Below are 10465 nucleotides of genomic sequence, written 5' to 3'. Positions count from 1 at the left end.
CTTCCAGGTGCTGTTTTCTTCACTGTCAGCTCACACGTTCCCGTATGGGATTATCAGGAATACTGCCCTAGGGAGGGGATGGTGTGTGTGCGTGCACAAGTTTGTGTGTGTCTATAACCAGTATATCATTTTGGTGGTCTGCTGTATGGCCATTGACGTCTGTGACCCCAGGGGTAATATGTGATTGTTTTTACTCTGCGGCACTGGCCTCCCTCTGGCAGCCGTAATAGGTACACACACAGGCACAACAACACACAATAGTATTAACTGAATGCCAAAGGTAAAATTCAGCCTGGGGGAAGATAGAGATGAAAGGAGGAAAGTGAAAGAGGAAGTGAGTTATGATGAGGAGTGTCTCAGACCTGATGCCAACATATGTCACACAGCTGGTCAAAAGGGAAAAGGCCAAAAGCCAGACACCACACACGAGTCTAGGTGGTCTCTCGCTCCTTTTTTCTCTCACTCTCCATCCCTCTATTTCTCCTGGGGGCAGGTGGATACAGACCTGCCCTTTTCATAGTGTCCCTCTGTCTGTCGCTTTCTCTCTCCTCCTTCCCTCTCTCCATCCATCACTCACTCACATTCCCATGTGTGAGGTATCAGTTATTGGCCGAAACAAAAATACATCTGAGTTGTACTTTTGGTTAGTCAGCACCCCTTTTCAGAGTGAACGTTACTCAGTTGTTCTTCAGAAACTAAAAGAAACTCAAAAAAGAGCTGAAATATTCAAACCGAAGTTTCAAGTTTTAAGTTTTAATGTCACGTGCACAAGTACAGTGAAATGCCTTTCTTGCAAACTGTAAACACAACAATGCCGTAATCAATTACAATGTAATACTTAAAAATAACATAAGTAGAACAAAAAAACACACATAACAAAAAGTAAGTAAGCATACTATTATATATATATATAGGGTCAGTCAGTACCAGATTTACAACGTGAGGGATACTTGAGTGATAGATATTTACATTTAAGTAATTTAGCAGAAGCTCTTATCCAGAGCAACTTACAGAGTGAGTGCATACATTTTCGTACTGGTCCGCTGTGGGAATCAAACCCTGGCGTTGCAAGCTTCATACTCTACCACCTGAGCTTCATACTCTACACCTGAGCTCCATGCTCTACCACCTGAGCTCAATGCTCTACCACCTGAGCTCCATGCTCTACCAACTGAGCTCCAATGCTCTACACCTGAGCTCATGCTCTACCACCTGAGCTCCATGCTCTACCACCTGAGCTCCATGCTCTCACCTGAGCTCCATGCTCTACCACTGAGCTCATGCTCTACACCTGAGCTCCATGCTCTACCAACTAGCTCCATGCTCTACACTGAGCTCATGCTCTACCACCTGAGCTCCATGCTCTACCACCTGAGCTCCATGCTCTATCAACTGAGCTCCATGCTCTACCACCTGAGCTCCATGCTCTACACCTGAGCTCCATGCTCTACACACCTGAGCTCCATGCTCTACCACTGAGCTCCATGCTCTACACCTGGCTCCATGCTCTACCAACTGAGCTCCATGCTCTACCACCTGAGCTCATGCTCTACCACTGAGCTCCATGCTCTACCATCTGAGCTCCATGCTCTACCACCTGAGCTCCATGCTCTACCAACTGAGCTCCATGCTCTACACTGAGCTCCATGCTCTACCACCTGAGCTCCATGCTCTACCAACTGAGCTCCATGCTCTACCAACTGAGGCTCCATGCTCTACCACCTGAGCTCCATGCTCTACCAACTGAGCTCCATGCTCTACCAACTGAGCTCCATGCTCTATGCTCTAACCAGTACATTCGGAAAGAAATCAGACCCTTTGACTTTTTCCACCTTTTGTTACATTACAGCCTTATTGTAAAATTAATTAAATATTTTTTCCCCTCAATCTTCACATAAAAGCCCATTATGACAAAGCAAAAACAGGTTTTTAGAAATTATTATTTTTAATTAAATTTACATAAGTATTCAGACCCTTTACTAAGTACTTTGTTATAACGGCTTTGACAGCGATTCCAGCTCGAGTCTTCTTGGGTATGACGCTACAAGCTTGGTACACTGTATTTGGGGAGTTTCTTCCATTCCTCTGCAGATCCTCTCAAGCTCTGTCAGGTTGTATGGGGAGCATCGCTGCACAGCTATTTTCAGGTCTCTCCAGAGATGTTTGATCGGGCTCTGGCTGGGCCACTCAAGGACATTCAGAGACTTGTCCAAAGCCACTCCTGTGTTGTCGTGGCTGTGTGCTTAAGGTTGTTTGTCCTGTTGGAAGGTGAACCTCCACCCCAGTCTGAGGTTCTGAGCAGTCTGGAGCAGGTTTTCATCAAGGATCTCTCTGCTCCGTTAATCTTTCCTCAATACTGACTAGTCTCCCAGTCCCTGCTGCTGAAAAACATCCACACAGCCTGATGCTGCCCAACCAGTTTCACCGTTGGGATGGTGCCAGGTTTCCTCCAAACGTGGCGCTTGATATTCAGGCCAAAGAGTTCAATCTTGTTTTCATCAGACCAGAGAATCTTGTTTCTCATGGTCTGAGAGTCTTTAGGTGCCTTCTGGCAAACTCCAAGCGGACTGTAATGTGCCTTTTACTGAGGTGTGGTTTCCGTCTGGCCAGTCTACCATAAATGACTGATTGGTGGAGGGCTGCAGAGATGGTTGTTCTTCTGGAAGTTCTCCCATCTCCACAGAGGAACTCTGGAGCTCTGTCAGAGTGACCATCGGGTTTTTGGTCTCCTCCCTGAAAAAGGCCCTTCTCCCCGATTGCTCAGTTTGGCTGGGCGACAGCTCTAGGAAGAGTCCGTGGTTCCAACTTCTTCCATTTAAGAATGATGGAGGCCCGTGTTCTTGGGGACCTTCAATGCTGCAGTCATTTTTTGGTACCCTTCCCCAGATCTGTGCCTCAACACAATCCTGTCTCGGAGCGCTACGAACAATTCCTTAAACCTCATGGCTTGGTTTTTACTCTGACATGCACTGTCAATGTGGGACCTTATATAGACAGGTGTGTGCCTTTCCAAATCTTCAATCAATTGAATTTACCATAAATAAGTTTAGAAACATCTCAAGGATGATCAAATCAAATCAAATTGTATGGTCACATACACATGGTTAGCAGACGTTATTTGTGAGTGTAGCGAAAGGCTTGCTCTTCTAGTTCAGACAGTGCTGTAATATCTAACAAGTAATATCTAAAATTCCACAACAACTACCTAATACACACAAATCTAAAGGGATGGAATAAGAATATGTACATATAAATATATGGATGATCGACGACCGAGCGGCATAGGTTTAAGATGCAATAGATGGTATAACATACAGTATATACTATGAGATGAGTAATGCAAGATATGTAAACATTATTAAAGTGGCATTATTAAAGTGACTAGTGATCCATTTATTAAAGTGGCCAATGATTTCAAGTCTGTATGTAGACATCAGCCTCTCTGTGTTAGTGATGGCTGTTTAACAATCTGATAGCCTTGAGATAGAAGCTATTTCTCAGTCTCTTGGTCCCAGCTTTGATGCACCTGTATGGAAACAGGATGCATCTGAGCTCAATTTCAGGTTTCATAGCAAAGGGTCTGAATACTTATGTAAATAAGGTATTTCTATTTTAGTTTGTAATACATTGCAAAATGTCTAAAATACCGGTTTTCACTTTGTCATCATAGGTATTGTGTGTAGCTTGATGAGGGAAAAAAATACTTCATTTCAGAATAAGGCTTGTAACATAACAAAATGTGTTAAAAGGGAGTGGTCTGACTACTTTCCGAATGCGCTGTACATTCTCCCTTTCTCCCTCTCCCTCTGCCACTCCCTGTCTCCAGGGTGATAACCAATCTTCGCTCTGCAACTTTAATTAAACATGTTGATGCTCCTCTCTCGCTCTCTCTTTCCTCCATCAGAATGTAACAGGTCCCATCGATGATCCCTGTTTAAATCAGGATTTTCCTGTTTTTCACATCTCCACACACACATACCCAGTGCATAATACACACACACCACTTTTCCGCTTCCTTCATCCCATCCTAATTGGACATTCCTCCACACCAGTCCAGGATCATTTTGGCTTAATAACGAATAAATAAATACAATTACACACCCACTCCTCCCTAAGGAGAGCCAAGTTATCCAGGGACTAGCTGTGTGTGTTGTGTGTGTGTGTGGTGTGTGTGGTGTGTGTCGTGCGTGTGCGTGCCGTGCGTGCGTGGGTGTGTGTATGTGTAGAAAGGTGGACACCACGGTAGAAGCAGTGCTGGAGCCATCATGACGCAAAACTACAGAAATACCTACAGCCCAACCCAGGTGAGAAACTACACACTCTGTTCAATTCCAATCATTCAATTCAAAGGGGGCTTTTCTTGGCATGGGAAACATGTGTTAACATTGCAAAAAGCAAGTGAGGTAGATATTATACAAAAAGTGAAATAAAAATACAAATTACGTAAACATTAACACATATCAGAAGTTTCAAAACAATAAAGACATTACAAATGTGTTATTTATATTATATACAGTGTTGTATACAATGTACAAATGGATAAAGCACAAAGTTAAACTCAATAAGCAATAATATGGGTTGTATTTAAATGGTGTTTGTTTCTTCACTGGTTGCCCTTTTCTTGTGGCAACCAGGTCCAAATCTGCTTGCTGTGATGGCACAGCTGATGGTAATTTCTCCCATTAGATATGCGAGTTTATCAAAATTGGGTTTGTTTTCAAAATTCTTTTTTGGATCTGTGTAATCTGAGGGAAATATGTCTTCTCTAATATGGTCATACATTGGGCAGGGGTTAGGAAGTGCAGCTCAGTTTTCCACGTCATGTTGTGGGCAAGTGTGCACATAGCCTGTCTTCTCTGAGAGCCATGTCTGCCTACGGCGCCTTTCTCAATAGCAAGGGCTATGCTCACTGAGTGCTGGTTCCCATAGTCAAAGCTTTTCCTTAAGTTTGGGTCAGTTCACAGTGGGTCAGGTATTCATGGCCACTGTGTACTCTCTGTTAGGCAAATAGCATTCTAGTTTGCTCGTGTTTTTTTGTTAATTCTTTCACGTGTCAAGGTAATTATCTTTTTGTTTTCCTATGGATTTAGGTTGGGTCCTGAATGTGTGCTGTTGTCCTGGGGCTCTTGTGGGTGGTGTTTGTGTTTGGTGAACAGGAGCCCTAGGGACCAGCTTGCTTAGGGGACTCTTCTCAAAAACACCAACCGCGGCGTTCTCCCGGCTGGTTGGTGTTTTTTCTGGTTTGGTGTGTGGGTTTCTGTGGGGCTGGTGTCGGCTTTGATGCAAGTCATCTCTTCTGTAGTGATGAAAGAGAGAGATAAGCCAAGCTTGGTCTTAGGCTTCTTGTTCACAAACACAACACACCCACCAGAGGCCGCCAGGACACCTACGAGCCACAATTTAGAGCCGGCAGGACCAAATCAGAGAAAACAAAAGATAATTAACTTGACACGTTGGAAAGAATTAAAAAAAAAACAGAGCAAACTAGAATGCTTATTTGGCCTAAAACAGAGGTACAACATGTTTCCGAATACCTGACCTAGCTGTTTGACTGACGCCAAACTTAAGGAAGCTTGACTTGTACAGACTCGTGAGCCACTAGCCTTGCTATTGAGAAAGGCGCCGTAGGCAGACATGGGCTCTCAAGAGAAGACAGGCCTATGTGCACACTGCCCCAAATGAGGTGGAAACTGAGCTGCATTCCTAACCTCCTGCCCAAATGTATGAACCATATTAGAAGAGAAACATATTTCCCTCAGATTACACAGATCCACAAAGAATTTGCAAACAAAACCCAATTTGATAAACTCGCATATCTACTGGGAGAAGATTCCACAGTGTGCCATCAGCAAAAAAAAAAACAAAAAGAAAAAAAAAAAAAAAAACAAAAAAAAGGGGGGGGAAAGAAAAAAAAAAAAAAAAAAAAAATAAAACAGCACAAGATTTGTGACCCTGTTGCACAAGAAAAGGGCAACCGTGAAGAACAAACACCATTGTAAATAAACGCCATATTTTATGCTTATTTATTTTACTTGTGTGCTTATCCATTTTTGTAACATTGTTTACACACTGTATACTATATATATATAACATTTGTAAATTGTCTTTTATTGTTTTGAAACTTTCGTATGTGTAATGTTTACTGTTAATTTGTATTGTTTATTTCCACTTTTGTATAATATTACCTCACTTGCTTTGGCAATGTTAACACTGTTCCCATGCAATAAAGCCCCTTGAATTGAATTGGAATTGAATTGAGACAGAGTGTGTGTTCTCACCTTGGGTTTGGGCTGTAGGTATTCTGTAGGGTTTTGGTCAATGATGTCCAGCAATGCTCTATGCCCGGTGGTGTCACCTTCCTAACACATACCACACGCACGCACGCACGCACGCAACACACACACACACAACCACTCACTCATTTCTAACAGAGATTGATGACAGCTTTGCACACTCTTGGCATTCTCTCAACCAGCTTCATGAGGTAGTCACCTGGAATGCATTTCAATAAACAGGTGTGCCTTGTTAAAAGTTGATTTGTGGAATTTCTTTCCTTCTTAATGCGTTTGAGCCAATCAGTTGTGTTGTGACAAGGTAGGGGTGGTATTTTCTCTCTGTCAAATAATTCCAACAGAAATATCCTGTATGAGAAGTCCTAATGCTTTTGTCACTGACTCACAGCCTGAACAGAGCTAGCATGAGAATGTGACATTGATGATGTCATCTCAGCTCATATTACTAGGTTGGATGGAACGCACACACGCACCATAAATCCCAGTGTTTGCCAGGTCCTTATACTGAGGAAGTCCACTCCATGCTGGTTAGGGAAAGCTCTGAGTGGTGTCATTACACAGAGTCTATATCCTGCCTAATATAAAGTAGTACCAGTACAGTAAAAGTTGGGAAAAGCTTTCATGAGCGAACTCCTAATAAATCAGATTATTAGTATGATGTATCGCCTATTCATTTTCCCAGTATACTGGAGAACTCTCTGGCATATGCTTCAGCTCTTAGCTTTGTTTGACTATGGGAGGGAGCCAGTCAGAGAGAGATAGACATCTAGACTAACCATAGAGGTGCTGTCAAAACACAAACACACAGATATACACACAGACAGACAGACACACAGACAGACCCTTTATCTCAGTCCTGTCAGTAGTTACATGGTTACATGGTGTGGAATAAACCAGAGCGCACACAGGGAATGCTGGGATTTAAATTTGGAACCATCAGATTAAGTGTGTCCATAATCCTGTCTGTTCTACTGACCTCATATGCCTTCACACACACAGACACACAGACACACAGTCAGACACAAACACACAAACACAGACACACAGACACCCCAGTCAAACACACACACACAAACTGTTCTATTTACCCCATCAGTCTTCAGAGATATCCAATGATTTTTCTATGTAAATATCAATATTACTGTACACAGGTTGACTACTGCTGTTATTGACCTGGCCCTGCCAATATGTAGCAGGTTATTGAGTCTATGTGATCTCTGTTCTGCTCTCTCTGTAAATCAAGGTGAGGACACTTCTAGAAGCATCCTTCCCTCATCCTGTAAGATTGTGCTTTTTATCTACACTGGATTTGTCCATTTTCTGAGTCTTTACCCAAAATATGCGTCTCCTCCTCTCATCTAAATCTCTCTTTTTCTTCCCCCCACATCTCATGACTTTCATCTCTCTCTCTCTCTCAGCTGATCGATAGGGTGATGACATTTTGCTAGAGAGTCTGTATTCTGCCACAGTATCAATACATTCATGAATATATTGAATGGAGTTTAAACGTTTAAAATCAGTATAGAATTAAAGTAGCTGCTCTCTCTATTCCTCTCCCTCTCTGGATCATTCATATTAATGTACATTTTCATTTTAGATGGAATACTGGTACTGTATGTGCTGAATGAAGATGGAAGTCTGCTTTGATGAAAGTGTGTGTGCACGGTAATTCATTTCCCCAGTACGCTGTATAGTGGTGGTTCAATGTGAGGTAGAAATTGGTGGGTTCCTTTTCTCAGGGCTGCCCCGTCGTGGCTGACTGATTTTCTCATTTCCAGGCTTAGAGGCTAATACAGTTTAGCGGTGCTTTCTCCTGCCTCTGTACTCTGATCTGACAGGTCTGTCTGTCAGGTTTAAGATGCTACACTCAGAAAAAAAGGTGCTATCTAGAACTTAAARGGGTTCTTCGGCTGTCCCCATAAGGTAACCCTTTGAATAACCCTGTTGGGTTCCATAAAGGGTTCTACCTGGAACTACAAATGGTTCTCCTATTGGGGACAGCCAAAGAGCCCTTTTGGAACCATTCTTTCTAATGAAGCAATAAGACCCAAAGAGGTGTGGTATATGACCAATATACCACACCTAACGGATGTTCTTATGCACAGAGTGCCTGGATACAGCCCTTAGCCGTGGTATATTGGCCATATACCACAAACCCCCGAGGTGCCTTATTACTATTATAAACTGGTTACCAATGTAGTTATACTGAACAAAAATATAAACGCAACATGTAAAGTGTTGCTCCCATGTTTCATGAGCTGAAATAAAAGAGCCCAGAAACGTTCCATTTGCACCAGAAGCTTATTTCTCTCAAACTTTGTGTACATTTTAGAGAATTTGGCAGTACATCCAACCGGCCTGATAACCGCAGACAACATGTAACCACGCCAGCCAAGGACCTCCACATCCGCCTTCTTCATCTGTGGGACCGTCTGAGGCCAGCCACCCGGGCAGCTGATGAAACTGAGGAGTATTTCTGTCTGTAATAAAGCCCTTTTGTGGAGAAAAAATAATTTGGATTGCCATGGCTGCGCCCCTGCCCAGTCATGTGAAATCCATAGATTAGGACCTAATGAATTTATTTCAAAAAAATTAAATCAAATGTTATTTGTCACATGCACCGAATACAACAGGTGTAGACCTTACAGTGAAATGCTGACTTACAATGACCTATTTGCATGCTTCATAAACTTTTACTATGGCATTGATCGCACAACACACACGCACAGCTGTGTCTTACTATACTTGTGAGGACTTTTTGGGGACCAACAATTGATTTCCATTCAAAATCCTATTTTCCTTAACCCCTAACCCCCACCTTAACCTTAAACCTAACCCGAATTCTAACCTTAAACCTAACCTAGCCTAAAACAGCATTTTTACAAGTGAGGACCGGCAAAATGTCCTCATTTCTCTGCATTTTTGTTTCTTTACTATTCTTGTGAGAATTTCTGGTACTCACAAGTATAGTAAATGTGTACACACACTGTTCACAGAGCTGCACTCTGTTTGATCTCACCTGACCAACCAGATGCTTTCAAATCTAGATAATAAAAAATCCCCACCATTATAATGAATCAGCTGGCTATTGAGTCCATTTATAGAGTTAAAACATCCTAAAAAACACCCATTCACACGACACCATGAGCTCAGCACGATAGCATTTAGCATGTGTGTGTGTGTGTGTGTGTGTGTGTGTGTGTGTGTGTGTGTGTGTGTGTGTGTGTGACAGATGTTGCCGTTACGTGTGTATCCTCACATCCAGATGTTTTGAGACACCTGACTGCAGTAGGAGAGAGGAGGATGGAGAGGAAAGCTGACTAGGCGCTCAACAATCCCCGTCCCCTGCTTTGCATTGGAGATTTTCTGTGAACATTGCATCTTTCCCCTTTTATCTAAAGTAGGCATTTGTATGCTTCATGACTGCCAGATCTTTTCATCCCATCATGGGGTTATTCAACTGTGTGTGTGTGTGTGTGTGTGTGTGTGTGTGTGTGTGTGTGTGTGTGTGTGTGTGTGTGTGTGTCCTCCACCCCCTAGCTCTCATTAAGAACAAACCACGGAGAGATCACCTAGGCAGCATTTACTTCCTGCTTTAATGTGGCTTTAATTCCTTTGATTTGCCCCTCTAGCTAGTTCATACCCTCACACACCCCAGCGTGGGCTTGGTAGCCACAGGTCAACAAACAAACATCACTGGGGCCAAGCTTCCTAACATCCAGGACCAATATACTAGACGTGTCAATTTACTTGTTTTCGATTTTTTTTTTTTATTCGTTTATTTAGTAAATATTTTCTTAACTCTATTCATTGAACTGCTTTGTTGGTTAAGGGCTTGTAAGTAACGCTTCGAACACACCGACTGCGTCATTGCGTTTTGATMCACCAGAAGGACATTCATTTCCAATGGAASGCTGCGTTTGCCYTGCAGCAYWGCRTTGCAGAGGCAGTTCCAGTACGTTCTGTGTGCGTAGACTTGACAGAAAGTAGCAAAATGTTAATGTTGAATTTTTGTTGCACACATATCCAGTAAAGAAATGTGGGATTACATTACATCCAGAGATGGTTAAAGTCCAGAAAGCACAGGTCTGTGTGGTTCCAGAGATGGTTAAAGTCCAGAAAGCACAGGTCTGTGTGGTTCCAGAGATGGTTAAAGTCCAGAAAGCACAGGT

Source organism: Salvelinus sp. IW2-2015, linkage group LG9 (assembly GCF_002910315.2).
Source record: "Salvelinus sp. IW2-2015 linkage group LG9, ASM291031v2, whole genome shotgun sequence".
NCBI classification, from domain to species: domain Eukaryota; kingdom Metazoa; phylum Chordata; class Actinopteri; order Salmoniformes; family Salmonidae; genus Salvelinus; species Salvelinus sp. IW2-2015.
This window is presented reverse-complemented; position numbering follows the sequence as displayed.